We start from the raw sequence: 16213 nt of genomic DNA, 5'->3' as shown, positions 1-16213 counted from the left end.
ATGTCTGATAATATGCGCAGCTCCTGTTTCTCTGGCATGTATGCATGGAGGGAAGCCTGGACACCTCGGACAATAGACAGAAGTAATGGTCAGTCTGTAATTCACTGCCAGGATTTCCCACTTTGCAGTCCTTAAACTAGCGTGGGGAAGCGGTAGGACCTTGCCTCAGAGGGACTTGAGGCAATTTTGCCTCCCTGGTGGCTTAGACAATGAGGAATCTGCCTGCAATGCAGGAGACCCGGGTTCACTCCCTGGGTGAGGAAGATCCCCTGGAGGAGGAAGTGGCAACCCGCCCCAGTGTTCTTGCCTGAGAATCCTGCGGACAGAGGAGCCTGGCGGGCCACAGTCCACGGGGTCGCAAGAGTCGGACACAGCTGACTGACTAAGCACAAGCCACAGGGGTTTTTACTTTGGATTCTTCTCTCAGTACAGGAGACACGACTTCCAGGGCAACCGGCTGTCTCTTTAGGGTGGCTCTGCACATGTGCTCAACATGATCTAACTGAATATTTATAGTAAATGTGTGCGTTAGCCTCATTTAAGAGTTGTAGATACTGAGGTTTAGGGAAGTCAGGAAATGTTCTGCGTAGCCATTTGTGGAGGAGTCAGGAGCATAAGCCAGACTGGCCTGACTCGAGGTCTGTCGTCTTTTAGCTAAACTATATTGGGTCTTGAATAACCCAGTCATCCTCCTGTTGCTGAGTTTGAGCTTTCCCTTCATAAAACTCACAGTCTCCTTTCTCTTCTTTCCTGCTCCCAGATTAGACCATGGAACGTAGATTGTGTAAAACAGGAAATGGTTTAAGTCATCTGTTCAGTTTGCCAGTTACTTCCCTTAAGTTTTGGCCATTACCTTTTGCCCTTTGCTTGGCCCTGAGCTGTCTGCAAAGATGTGGATGACTTGGAGCAGAAGATATCACTGAGGTTGTCATCCCTGAAATGACCCTAGGGTGTGAGATGCCTGCCAGCTCCCTCCGCCCCGGCGTTCTAGTTCTCTGCCTCTGTTTCTGGGAGTTTGCCTTGGTTGGAAAGAATAATGGGCGGTACCGTTTATGGGGTACCTTTTTAGTACCAGACTTTGTGCATATAGCATCTGGTTTAATACAACAGGCCCATGTGACTAGAGTTACTTCATTTTTAAGAGAGGAAATCTCAGGCTTAGAGAGTCTTAGCAATTTGCTCAAGCTCTCAGAGAGAACGAGAGAAGATTCTACATCAGATCTGGTTCCAAAAGGCAGCTTAGCACAGCACGGTGGGGAAGAAGGGCTTTGCAGTTGGATCCAGGCTTGAGGGGATCAGAGTCATGAAACACCGTGACTATGAGGCTCTAAAGTCTTATAGTAACTTTTTCGATGTCTGTGTCCTCATCAGTAGACTGTGAAGAGCAGGAGTACCTATTTTACAGGGTTGTTGTGAGAATTAAAAGACATAAGCTATGTAAAATCCTGGACCTGTAGTTAGCGTTCAGCAAGTGTTTAGCTCCTTCTTGAGGTAAAGCTCTCACCACTTCCCAAAGCTTCAGACTCAGAATTCGATTGCCGTTTAGCCTGTTTATGGATGGTCTATCTACATCTCAAGCCTTACATCTTCAAAACTTAGATAGTTTACCCTCATGTCTCAAATATGCACGTCTTAACATATATTCTGTTCTTTTTAACGGCATCATTGTCTACCTAATTAACCAAGATATTTGATAGCTCCAATTTTATAGATAAGGAACCTTACAAACATTAGAAGTTACATGATTTTTAATGACCACACAGAAAATTAGGACCCCAACCAGAATGGAAATCCAGGTGCCATGAACTCTAAGTACCTTGCATTGTATCTTTTCTTTTCTTCTTCTCCTTCACTTTCTCGCTTACTCCCTTTTTTAAACCTTTCAATCCTACACTTTTCATTGCTTCTTGTCTTTTAACATTGCCTGGGGCCTCTAGTTATAATACTGAATAGTGTATTCATAGTGGGTGTCAGTTTTTTGGTCCTAATTTTCAGGGAGATGCTTTCAGCATTTCCTCATTTATGATGTTTGATGTCGAGCGGTTTTTTTTTTCCCCCTTTTGTTCTGTTTTGTGTATGTGTGTATTTTGTTTTTTGTTTTAGTAGATACTTTCGTCAATTAAGGAGGTTACCTTCTATTTTTGGTTTAAAAAAGGCTTTTTTATTTCATTGTAACTGCTTGCTAGTGTATACATTCTCATTGACGTCATCTTATGTTTTTCTCCTTTTTTTTTCTGCTAACATACTGAATGACATTGACACATTTTCTAATATGTAACTGATCTTGCATTAGTCAAATAACCCAAACTTGGCCATGCTGTACTGTCTTCTGATATATTATTTGGCTTAATTTGCTGATATTTTGTTTATAATTTTTGCTATTAATTTATGAATGAAATGGGTTGGCAGTTTTCCTTTCTGAAATTTTTCTTCTCTGATTTTGTTTTTTAAATCTTCATAAAATGAACTGGGGAGTCTCTTTCTCTGTTTTCTGAAATAATTTGTATGGTCTATTCTTTGAAAAGTTGATAGACTCCACTAATAAGCTCTGTTTTCTTTGTGGGAAGAATATTGACCAGAGCTTCCATTCCCTTAGGAGTTATAGGAATAGCCATGCTTCCTATTTGTACTTGGGTGAATTTTAGTAAGGTTCCCCCCACCAGAAATTTGTGCATTTCATCTAAGACTTCAAATTTATTATCATAAATCTGTCCAAAATTCTATTTTTTTTATCTTTTTAATCTCTTTTGTGACTAGTTGTTTTCCCTTCTAGTTGTAATACTGACTTTCTGTTACCTCTTTTTATTTAATCAAACATGTCAGGAGGCTCTTTATTTTTTTAGTCTTTCCTATGCCAGACATCCTGGAATGTGAAGTCAACTGGGCCTTAGAAAGCATCACTACAAACAAAGCTAGTGGAGGTGATGGAATTCCAGTTGAGCTATTCCAAATCCTGAAAGATGATGCTGTGAAAGTGCTGCACTCAATATTCCAGCAAATTTGGAAGACTCAGCAGTGGCCACAGGACTGGAAAAGGTCAATTTTCATTCCAATCCCAAAGAAAGGCAATGCCAAAGAATGCTCAAACTACTGCACGATTGCACTCATCTCACATGCTAGTAAAGTAATGCTCAAAATTCTCCAAGCCAGGCTTCAGCAGTACATGAACCATGAACTTCCTGATGTTCAAGCTGGTTTTAGAAAAGGCAGAGGAACCAGAGATCAAATTGCCAACATCCGCTGGATCATGGAAAAAGCAAGAGAGTTCCAGAAAAACATCTATTTATGCTTTATTGACTATGCCAAAGCCTTTGACTGTGTGGATCACAATAAACTGTGGACAATTCTGAAAGAGATGGGAATACCAGACCACCTGAACTGCCTCTTGAGAAACCTGTATGCAGGTCAGGAAGCAACAGTTAGAACTGGACATGGAACAACAGACTGGTTCCAAATAGGAAACGGAGTACGTCAAGGCTGTATACTGTCACCCTGCTTATTTAACTTATATGCAGAGTACATCATGAGAAACGCTGGGCTGGAAGAAGCACAAGCTGGAATCAAGATTGCCGGGAGAGATGTCAATAACCTTAGATATGCAGATGACACCACCCTTATGGCAGAAAGTGAAGAGGAACTAAAAAGCCTGTTGATGAAAGTGAAAGAGGAGAGTAAAAAAGTTGGCCTGAAGCTCAACATTCAGAAAACGAAGATCATGGTATCCGGTCCCATCACTTCATGGGAAATAGATGGGGAAACAGTGGAAACAGTGTCAGACTTTGTTTTTTTGGGCTCCAAAATCACTGCAGATGGTGACTGCAGCCATGAAATTTAAAGATGCTTACTCCTTGGAAGGAAAGTTATGACCAACCTAGATAGCATATTGAAAAGCAGAGACATTACTTTGCCAACAGAGGTCTGTCTAGTCAAGGCTATGGTTTTTCCTGTGGTCATGTATGGACGTGAGAGTTGGACTGTGAAGAAAGCTGAGCACTGAAGAACTGATGCTTTGGACTGTGGTGTTGGAGAAGACTCTTGAGAGTCCCTTGGACTGCAAGGAGATCCAACCAGTCCAAATCTAAAGGAAATCAACCCTGAATATTCATTGGAAGGAGTGATGCTGAAGCTGAAACTCCAGTACTTTGGCCACCTCATGCAAAGAGTTGACTCATTGGAGGAGACTCTGATGCTGGGAGGGCTTGGCGGCAGGAGGAGAAGGGGACGACAGAGGATGAGATGGCTGGATGGCATCACTGACTCGATGGACGTTGAGTCTGAGCGAACTCCGGGAGTTGGTGATGGACAGGGAGGCCTGGCGTGCTGGGATTCATGGGGTCGCAAAGAGTCGGACACGACTGAGCAACTGAACTGAACTGAACTGATACCACCTTTAGATTCTCCCTTATCATGTAGAATCTTTTGATACTTTGAATTCTGATATAATAATGCAGAATATGTTTATTAATTTAGTTCCTCCCAATACCCGTACATTTTTCCAGCACCAGTTGTAACTCATTAAGTCACAGTCATCTAGCCAATGCCTCCATGTCACTTGGACTATTTGTATTACTGAAGCTGAGGTTATTAGATTTATTAGATTAGATATTAGATTTAGAACATGAGAGAACAGATTCCAGGTCTGCTTCTTACTTGAGGTGATATATTTAAGCCTTCTGAACCCCAAATTGCCCACCTTTTTGTTGCTAAAATTTCCCGTTGAGTCTATTATAAAAAGTTGTATCTATTTGTGGATGCTCACCATCACTCCTTCCTGAAAAGTGAAAGTCACTCAGTTGTGTCCAACTCTTTGTGACCCCACAGACTATACAGTCCATGGAATTCTCCAGGCCAGAATACTGGAGTGGGTAGCTTTTCCCTTCTGCAGGGGATCTTCCCAACCCAGGGATCAAACCCAGGTCTCCCACATTGCAGGCAGATTCTTTACCAGCTGAGCCACAAAAGAAGCCCAAGAATACTGGAGTGGGTAGCCTATCCCTTCTCCAGGGGATCTTCCCAACCTAGGAATTGAACCAGGGTCTCCTGCATTGCAGGTGGATTCTTTACCAACTGAGCTATAAGGGAAGCCCATTTTAAACGTATGAAGCAACAAAGCAAGCCCTTCTATCTTGACTGCTCAGAATCAAGGGGAGCTTCTAGAGGCTTGGAGGAGAGCTTGTGAGGGCTGAGCCTCCTGGATCTGGCAATCAGATACAAGAAGCTTGCTTATGCCTCTCCTCTGGCATGCTGATCAGTTCCTGTAGTTCTTGGCGATTCCTCTCCCAAAAGACCTGTAAGCAGAGTCAAGCTAAGTTTAGCTTAAAGGGAAAAAAAACCAGTGCATCAAGTGTGGCCAATAGGCATTAATTCTGTTGAATAAAATGTGTTGAACAAAATAAAATTCTGTTGAATAAAATGCATGTATACTTGGGAGGCTTCCCAGGTGGCTCACTGGTGGAGAAGTCCCCTCCCAATGCAGGAGACACAGGAGACGCGGGTTCGATCCCTGGGTTGGGAAGATCCCCTGGAGAAGGAAATGGCAACCCACTCTGGTATTCTTGCCTGGAGAATCCTGTGGATAGAGGAGCCTGGTGGGCTATAGTCCATAACGTCACTAAGATCAGACACAGCTGAGCAGACAGGCATATACATGTGTGCTTGGGAGTGGGTGGAGTTTGGTGGAGAAAGTTAAGCTCTTACCCCCTGGGCTATGGACATCCCAGGCAAATAAATGCACAGCCAGCTTCTTACAGGACTTAGAGTTCATGCGTCGTTCGGCGGAGTTGACGAAACGTGTAGTGAGATTATGCATAGAGTGTTGTAAACGGTGAGCACTTTGAAAATGGCAGGATTTTGTGACGTTGTCCAGCCTGATGGACACTGATGCCCCACACCCATCTCCTTTGCTCCAGATGCTTCTGTAGTTGCTTTAGGTCTGCTGCATATCCAGGCGAGGGTGAAAAAGAAATTCAGACCTGGCCTGAGTCTGCCCTTGGTCATGATATTTTGTTTACTTAACCTGTTTCCTTTGGAAAATCTTGATGACTCTGGGCTTCTGCCACTGAAAAGTAACTGCAAGGTTACTGAGCCCCAAGTCTGACTTGCAGGATGTTGTTACCAAGCTACACCTGGAATAATAGGAGTTTGTTTTCCAGAGATACCTGTCAGGAGGAAGTGAGCACAGCCCTTCCTGCCTGTTGACGCAAAGTCCTGTTCACACATGGTCTTCTGTCTGGAAAAGACTGAAAACAATATTAGGGCTTGAGCGTTCACACGTCCTTGCTGCCCATTACTCACTTCCTGTCTTCAGATGTTAGGGTAGAGCTGCTAAAACAGTTACCATACTTTCCCAAGGAAGAAAAACTATGATTATTGGTGATGGTGAGGAGCCAACTAGCGAACTGTTGGAGGATCGAGTCTGTAGACATCATTAGTCCATATTCTCTCAAGTATTTATTAATAGCTAATGAATGCACTTTAGTCCAATTGTGAGTATGTATTGAATTATGTTGTAGCAATCCCCTGATTTAATTGATGTACAGTAAATGAATGAATGAAATGATACTTTATGTACTAAGTACTGATGATTTTGATGGTTCCTAGAGTTAAAAAGTCGGAGAAGGCAATGGCACCCCACTCCAGTACTCTTGCCTGGAAAATCCCATGGATGGAGAAGCCTGGTGGGCTGTAGTCCATGGGTTGCTGGAGTTGGACTCGACTGAGCAACTTCACTTTCACTTTTCACTTTGATGCATTGGAGAAGGAAATGGCAACCCACTCCAGTGTTCTTGCCTGGAGAATCCCAGGGACAGGGGAGCCTGGTGGGCTGCTGTCTATGGGGTTGCACAGAGTCGGACCCAACTGAAGTGACTTAGCAGCAGCAGCAGCAGAGCTAAAAAGTAGATAGGTGTTCTTGCAATACATGTTCTCATTTAAATTTCGTAACAATAATAGCAACAACATAGCAGTAAGAGTTATATGTGAGTACCAAGTATGTGCCAGACACTGTTCCAATGGCTTTGGATACATTTTAAAAAATTATTTAATCCTCATGACAATTCTATGAGATAGGTCTTGTTATAATCAGGTGAGGAGGTGACGTTCAGAGAGGTTACATACCTGTTCGAAGAAGCCCAGCTTGTAAAATAGAAAGAAAAGAAAAGTTAGATTTAAGATTTGAACTGAGATCCTCTGACTCTGGGGCTTCCCTAGTAGCTCAGTTGGTAAAGAATCTGCCTGCATTGCAAGAGACCCAGGTTCAATCCCTGGGTCTGGAAGATTGAGGAGGGACTGGCAACCCATTCCAGTATTCTTGCCTGGAGAATCCCATCGACAGAGGACCTGCTGGGCTCCAGCCCATGGGATTGCAAACAGTCGGACACGACTGCAACTAACTTTCCTTTCCTCTGACTCTGAAGCCCTTATTAAACTGGTGCATTTCATTGCCTCTCTGAAGAAGGCACCTGTTCCTCATTTTATAAAGGAGGCTTCTAAGAGTTAGAGAGCTCATGTCACCCAATATGTAGCTACCATGTAGCTAACAAGCATATAGTCATAAGGAAGTGGGCAGCATGATTTTGCGTGGTGTACAACCGTGACCCGCCCTCACTGTATCGGGGTCATTAGATTCTGCGTCTTCATGAACTGCATTCCAGAAGGAACACAGAACCTGACGGTTTGAAGGGATTTTAGAAGCAGCTGTTCCTCCACAGAGTAAAAGAATCTTTGCTGCCACGTGGGAGATAGCTCATCCAGTTTCCGCTCGAATGTCACTCACGATAGGGAACTCGCTACTTCACAGCGTTTTCTCACGTTGAACCCAAAGGTAATCTCATAATTTGTGTTCACTGATTGTGACTCCACCCTGCAGAGATACACATAGTGAGTTTGGTACAATCTCGGTTATGTAGGCGCCGTAAATCTTCACTTTTTGGTTACCTTCTTTTTCAATTTTTTAATTTATGTACTTGGTAGCTCTGGGTCTTTGCGGCATGTGGGATCTCATTCTCTGACCAGGGCTGGAACCCAGGCCCCCTGCATTGGGAGCACGGAGTCTTAGCCCCCGGACGCCAGGGAAGTCCCTCGGTTGATTTCTAATGATGGTGACTGACCATTGTGGTGTTTCCTATGCCAAGCTCCGTAGCAGTCTTTACTTATACTAACTCATTTAGTCCTCACGACAATCCTATGAAATAGGATTGTAACACATGAGGAAACTGTCATTTGCTCAAGAGCTGCTGCTGCCGCTGCTGCTGCTAAGTAGTGGATAGAAAAGACAGGAATTGGATTCCTCAGACTCCAGGCTTTTTGTCTTCACCACTGTTCTAATGTCTCTCATTTAACCTAAGTTTTCTCTGTGTCTTGAACCTTTAGCACCCCGGTTCCCCTGTTTGCATGCGTGCGTGCCTAGTCGCTCAGTCGTGTCCGACTCTTTGCAACCCCGTGGACTGTAGCCCGCCAGGCCCCTCTGTCCATGGGATTATTCCAGGCACGAATACTGGAGTGGGTTGCCATTTCCTCCTCCAGGGGATCTTCCCAACCCAAGGGTCAAACTCTCATCTCCTACGTCTCCTGCATTGGCAGGCGGATTCTTTATCTGCGGAGCCATTGGGGAAGCCCCTCAGCTGCCCATAGGATTTTGTAAAAAGTCAGAAGGCGCATCTGCCTAAGGCCAAAGGATTTGGCGCACATTTTCACGGGGCTGTTTGTCAGTGATGACTCAAAGAGCAGGATAAGAAATATTCTTTTAAAAACCAAACAAGAATGTCAGAAGAGGCAGTTTCCCAAGGAATCATGGGGTATTTGAAGGACAGGAACTGTATTTCCCGGTCCTTGCAGGTGAGGAGAAGGAGACCCAGGAGGTGAAATGACTTGCCCGGGGCTGGAGAGCTGGTGAGCACAGGCTCAGAACTGCAACCAGGTCCCGACTCCCAGGACCAGTTCTTTTTCCAGCTCACCACTTGGCTTCCTGAGAGGTTAGCTGTAGTTCCTGAGAAGTCTGATTTACTCCTTTCATCATTTTTTGGTCCTTTTGGAAATATTGATGAGCTCCCGCTGCATCTTCCCTAAGATGACCCAGGAAATGGCTTTAAGAGAAGCCTCGCGTGTGTTGCGTTTTTGTCAGCAAACCCCACTGTCACCAGCTTGTCCCCCATTTGCAAGTTGCACTGAAGGTCTGAAAACTGAGGCTTCTTGCCTCCAGCTGATCCCTTTCCCCCTTAATCACATTGGAAAATGTACATTTCGTGTTCCCATCCCTTAGAGTCATGAAATATTTCTTTTCCTTCCTATAATCTGGAAATCCCTTTTTTGTTGTTTTGTTGTTATTTTTAAGAGGAAAACTTGCTCCTAACAGAGGGACTTGCTGATTCTTCAGAAACCAGCCTGGTAGGGGAGTTGATTGGATCTGCCTGAAGCATTTCCTCGTTAGTAGCCTATGTCTGTTTTTCCTTTCAAATGTCAGCTGGCCTCCTCAACAAAGATTTAATTGTGGCAACTCAGGGCCTTTGCAAACAAGGGCTTTACCGACTGTTTTTTTGAAATCTTCACATCTGTCCACCTTGCACATGAAAAACTGGAAACATACTGAAAGCGACTTGGTGCATTATTGGTTTGGGGACCACTTCTTACTTCTCTTCTCCCGCTCTTTTGTGAGAGAAGACTGAAATTTTAATTGCTTAACCACGTTTTTTACTTCATGATGCCCAGGAAGGCATGGTTTATTAATTAGTCCTGATTAGGAGGTGCCAGAGCCCGGGCCTGGCTGCTGCTTGATCAGTTTCAACAGTTCTCTGCCCGAAATTACTGTCTGTGAGCACAGGGAGGTATAATTATGCAGACACTAGCTGCACAGTTCTGCCAGGTTAAACCTTCTATTATAAATACACATTACAGTGTCTTAAAGGCACTTACTGAAATGCTGTAGTTTAATAGTTCAGGCTTACAAAAGCAAGCTCTCTTACGTTACCAGCAACAGCCTCTTAATTGGATGTTTTCTCCCAGTATAGAAAAATGTTGGCTTAAATACACAGACATACACACACACACACACACACACACACACACACACTCTATCTCTCTCTCTCACACTCACCCAATTAAATTTTTTTAAAGTGTGAGAAACAGTATGACTTCGTGGTTAAAAGGAAGAACTCTGGAGCCAGGCTGCCTGGATTTGACTCATGTATCTGCCACCTCCCTGCCTTCTAACTTGGGCGTATGATTTACTCTGTCTCTCTCTCTACTGCAGAGTCCTTGGTTAAATGGGGATGCTTGCAATGTCTGTATGCCAGGATTGCTGTGAGGTTCAAGTGAGCACACAGCAAACACTTAGCAGGGTTCAAGGAACCTGGTCGTTCTTTCTTTCACTGATTGCTCCAGTACATTTACTGTGTTTATGCCTTATAAAGAGACATGACTTACAGCTTCCCAGGGGGCACTAGTGGTACAGAGCCGGCCTGCCCGTGCAGGAGACCCAAGAGATGCAGGTTCAATGCCTGGCTCAAGAAGATCCCCTGGAGGAGGAAACGGCACTCCAGTGTTCTTGCCTGGAGAATCCCACGGACAGAGGAGCCTGGCGGGCTGCAGTCCACGGGGTCGCAGGGAGTCAGACACGACTGAAGCAACTTGGCACATGTCTTGTGAAGTCTAGTTGTGTTAAGCTGGCGTGATCAGGGCTGTCTCCCTATGGCAAAAGCTAAGTATTGTCCCCTTGTTTTGTTCCACAGTAGTAGCCTCCCTTCTCACTAACTTTTAGCTGGGTTGGCATAGAACTGTGCAGAGTTAAGAGTAAATTTCTATCTAGAAGTGACCATGTGACTAAATTCTGGCTGTTGGGTTGTAAGCAGATAATGTGTCAGCTGCTTAAAACTGACCCTGAAGGAAGAAGGGTAGTGTGTCTTTTACTTTTTCCTTCTTCCTACTAAAGGGAATTTGGTCCTGATGGCTGGAACCCAAGCAGCGCTGTTGGGTCATTAGATGGCAGGTTGATGATGTACAGCAGGAAGCCCGAGGACCTGAAAACTTCAGGGAGCTGAGAGTTCCCCTGGCAACGCTTTTGTTTCACCGTAGATTTTTGGTAAAAGAAAAGCAAATCTCTGCATTATCTAATACACTTACTACTATCAAATCTAGTCTTAGTACATGTACTCCAATGTTCACTGCAGCTCTGTTTACAATAGCTAGGACACGGAAGCAACCTAGATGTCCACTGACAGACAAATGGATAAGAAAACTGTGGTACATATACACAATGGAATATTACTCAGCTATAAAAAAGGAATGCATCTGAGTCAGTCCTGATGAGGTGGATGGACCTAGAGCCTATTATACTGAAGGAAGTAAGTCAGAAAGAGAAAAACAAATATCTATACTAATGTATATTGTGGAACCTGGAAAGATAGTACTGATGAACCTTTGTGCAGCAGTGGAGACACGGACATTGGGAACAGACTCTCGGACACGGCTTGGGGGAGGAAGGAGAGGGCGGGACGTGTGGAGAGAGTAATGTGGAAACTTACGTCACCACAGGTAAAACAGACCGCCAACGGGAATTTGCTGTATGACTCGGGAACTCACACGGGCTCGGTAACAACCTCAAGGGGTGGGAGGGAAGTTCAAGTGGGAGGGGACACGGGTAAACCCATGGCTGATTCATGCTGATGTTTGATAGAAACCAATGCAATACTATAAAGCAATTATCCTTTTCATTAAAAATAAATAATTTTTAAAAAAATCTAGTCTTAGGTAACCCTTTACCCTCCTTGAATTAGACCACACTGCTTGACAAATCTTTGCTTCTGGGCTAAGATTTGCTATACTTCCCCAGCCTCTACTCATGATGGACAAACCCACACTTCTGCATGTTCTGAGTGTTCACCGTGTCTCTGGAAGTAAGCCCAGATGGTCGTGTCACTGGTAGGCCAGCATCCAGCATCTTCTCCATCTGCTATAAGCAGTCTCTCTTTCCTGGTGCATCCTTGCTTGCTGAGTCGCTTCAGTCGTGTCCGACTCTGCAACCCTATGGACTGTAGCCTGCCAGGCTCTTCTGCCCATGGGATTCTCTGGGCAAGAATACTGCAGTGGGTTGCCGTGCCCTCCTCCAGGGGATCTTCCTGACCCAGGGATCGAACCTGTGTCTCTTAGGTCTCCTGCGTTGGCAGATGGGCTCTTTACCACCAGCGCCACCCAGAAGCCCCTCTTTTCTGGAGTTCTCTCTGAATCTGACCCTCAGCTCTGCCATTCTCTTGCCCCTAGATCACCAGGGCTGTAGCTACTGCCACCGAATAAAGAATAACTACCCTTGGTAGACCCTCATTTTGAATACTTCATCTTGGTGGGCTAGCCAGATTTCATGAAAGAATATGATCTCTGCGAAATCAAACCCCAGCTTCACCAGTCATTAACCCCTTAAGTTAAATTTCTGAGCATTGGTGTGCCAATGTGTAAAATAACACATTTGTCTTGCAAGGAACAACCTGTGTAAAGCTCCTAGTGGCCCCCGGAATTAGAATAGCCGTATGTTTCTTTCCAGCAGGGTCTGAAAGTGTTAGCAACGTAGTACATTCTTCTTTTAAAATGTATTCTTTTACTGTTTCTGGACACAGAGATACTTGGTGGCTCAGATGGTAAAGAATCTGCCTGCAATGCTAAGAGACCTGGGTTCGATCCCTGGGTCGGGAAAGTCCCCTGGAGAAAACCATGGCAACCCACTCCATTGTTCTAACCTGGAGAATCCCATGGACAGAGGAGCCTGGTGGGCTACAGTCCATGGGGTCACAAAGAGTTGGACATGACTGAGCATGCACGCATGCATATGGACACTTGATAAATGAAAGATCCCTTCTCCATTTCTTCTCCAGACCTGGTTTTTTTGTATATAAAGTGAGGCTTTAAATGGTCATTTTAAAGCTTACATGCAGGAAGGATGGAGGGCCTCTGATCCCAGACTTGGCACTAAGTGTATAGTGGATGCTCCTTCTTTATCCCCCTCCAGACTGAGGTCTGATTTTCCTTTCCTATGGTATTGTGATAAAAACTGTAAATCAGAGTACGTTATGTAGAAGGGTTTCCCTGGTGGCTCAGTGACTCAGGAGACTCAGGTTCAGTCCCTGGGTTGTGAAGACCCCCTGGAGGAGGATATGGCACCCCACTCCAGTATTCTTGTCTGGAGAATCCCATGGACGGAGGAGCCTGGCAGGCTACAGTCCATGGGGTCGCAGAGTTGGATACAACTGAAGTCTCTGAGCATGCGTGCGTGCACATTATATAAAACGACTTTTATTCTTACCTCTACTTAGCTACCCTTTAAAGTCAAGTTCAAATGCCACCTACTCCAATGAGCATCCCTGGGTTGTCGCTTCTGCAACACTCACCCCCTCCTACAGCCAGAAGGATAATAATGCAATCAATGGAGAATTGTCAAACGACCTTGGGTGTGATACTTGAGTTTCCCACTATCAATAAGTATAAGTCAACAATATACAAACCTAAGCAGAGTTATAGCTTCTACAAAAACATACTCGGAGATAAAAAAAATTCAGTAACATCAGAAGAGGTCTATTTATTCCAGTTTTTAGACAGCTTAAACCTGTCCCACTGAATTTTCTGCCTTTGTTCATAGGTATGTCTGTGCTCCTTTTTAAATGGTATTCCTTAAAATACACTGTTCATGAATAATCTTTCTAATTCTGTCTGCAACCTGTGCTAACAAGTTTGCAGCAACCAGGGAGCTGTTTTCTCCCAATTGCATTTATATTCAGTGAAAAATCTTTTCAAATATGTATTGGTGCCAAATGACATCTCCTCTGTCTTAAATGAATAATGGCTGGTTTTAATATCTACGACTGGATCTCCCAGTATATGCCCTTACTGCATGCATCTGGGTATGTTTGGTCTGCTTATTAAATTGTTGTGAACTAACCTGTTACTCAAACTCCTAGATGCACTTTTCTGATGAGTTCTTCCAGGGTCCTTTCTTCTTGTTGCAGCTCATTCTGCTTTATGCCATCGCTTATATGCTTGTTTTATGCCGCAGTGTTAAGTGGGGTTCCGGAGAAGCAGATCCTCTGTCTGGAGGATGGAGCAGTGGGCCGGTAGTCTCTTGGGCTTGATGACTTCTGATGTCCAAGAACAGTGTTCCAGAGCAGGAGAGCATCTCAGAGTGGTTCTCAGCAACACACAGCAGCTAGGATACAGGTCCTGCAAAAAAGGGTCTGCTGGCACACGACAGCATCAACTATAGTGGCCTGTGACTTGGTTGCTCTTAAGCATGGAAACCACGTCCTGTTGGTTCCTGAGTCTCCAGGAACCTGACCCCGTGTCTCCTACGGGGAAGCCACTGGTTTGTGCAACTGAGTCGCCCAAGATCTGGAGGAACTGCCCCTTGGGTTTGCCACCCATTTTAATCCATTGCCATTTGTAATAGCAGATGCTGTTAAGGGACTTAGCCAGACCCCTCCCACAGCCCCAAGCAGCAGAGAACCAGGCTATGTGAATGGCAGGAAAAGGACATGGAAGCTCACATTCTGCATTTCAAGAACCCAGGTGCCTTGTCAATGCGAATGCTCTCTAAGGACCAAGTGTTTAAATTCAGAATCAGCAAATAACACCTTAATGTGTGCTTAGTCCTCAGTCGTGTCTGACTCTTTGCGACCCTTTGGATTGTAGCCCGCCAGGCTCCTCGGTCCATGAAATTTTCCAGGCAAGAAAACTGGAGTGGGTTGCCATTTCCTTCTTCAGGGGATCTTCCTGGTCCAGGGATGGAACCCAGGTCTCCTGCATTGCAGGCAGATTCTTTATCATCTGAGCCACCAGGGAAGCCCCAAGTGACACCTTAAGATCAAGTAAATTTATCAGAGAGCAGAATTTCGGTCTGCTCCACTCAGCTCTTAAACGATTTTGTTTCTTTAAATTTTAAAACACAATATATAACACAATGGCTAAACATGAGAGATTATATAAAAGAGTAATAAATGAATAATAAAGGTCTATTTCTCCATCCTCTTGAGTTTCATATCTACTCCCAGAGCTAACTACCATTAACATTTTCTTGGATTTCTATCCATAATTGAAGTAGCTACACAGACATATATATCTATGATTGCACACAGATGATTACAGTAAATACACTGTTCTCTATTGCTTTTTTTAAAATGGATAGTAGATCTTACAGGCTTTTCTACATCAAGACATCGGTATCTATCCATTTTTAAATGAACGTAAAGGTGTCTTCAAATTTCTTTAACCTGTTCTCTTTTATTGAACCTTTCAGTTCAGTTCAATTCAGTCGTGTCCGACTCTTTGCGACCCCATGAGTCGCAGCACGCCAGGCCTCCCTGTCCATCACCAACTCCCGGAGTTCGCTCAGACTCACGTCCATTGAGTCAGTGATGCCATCCAGCCATCTCATCCTCTGTCATCCCCTTCTCCTCCTGCCCCCAATCCCTCCCAGCATCAGAGTCTTTTCCAATGAGTCAACTCTTCACATGAGGTGGCCAAAGTACTGGAGTTTCAGCTTCAGCATCCCAGGGCTGATCTCCTTCAGAATGGACTGGTTGGATCTCCTTGCAGTCCAAGGGACTCTCAACAGTCTTCTCTAACACCACAGTTCAAAAGCATCAATTCTTCGGCGCTCATCCTTCTTCACAGTCCAACTCTCACATCCATACATGACTACAGGAAAAACCATAGCTTTGACTAGACAGACCTCTGTTGGCAAAGTAATGTCTCTGCTTTTCAATATGCTATCTAGGTTGGTCATAACTTTCCTTCCAAGGAGTAAGCGTCTTTTAATTTCATGGCTGCAATCACCATCTGCAGTGATTTTGGAGCCCAAAAAACAAAGTCTGACACTGTTTCCCCATCTATTTCCCATGAAGTGATGGGACCGGATGCCATGATCTTCGTTTTCTGAATGTTGAGCTTTAAGCCAACTTTTTCACTCTCCACTTTCACTTTCATCAAGAGGCTTTTTAGTTCCTCTTCACTTTCTGCCATAAGGGTGGTGTCATCTGCATATCTGAGGTGATTGATACACCTCCCGGCAATCTTGATTCCAGCTTGTGTTTCTTCCAGCCCAGCGTTTCTCATGATGTACTCTGCATGTAAGTTAAATAAGCAGGGTGACAATATACAGCCTTGACGTACTCCTTTTCCTATTTGGAACCAGTCTGCTGTTCCATGTCCAGTTCCAACTGTTGCTTCCTGACCTGCATAC

Source organism: Bos indicus x Bos taurus, chromosome 14 (genome assembly GCF_003369695.1).
Source record: "Bos indicus x Bos taurus breed Angus x Brahman F1 hybrid chromosome 14, Bos_hybrid_MaternalHap_v2.0, whole genome shotgun sequence".
In the NCBI taxonomy this organism is placed as follows: Eukaryota; Metazoa; Chordata; class Mammalia; order Artiodactyla; family Bovidae; genus Bos; species Bos indicus x Bos taurus.
Note: the sequence above shows the minus strand (reverse complement) of the source record.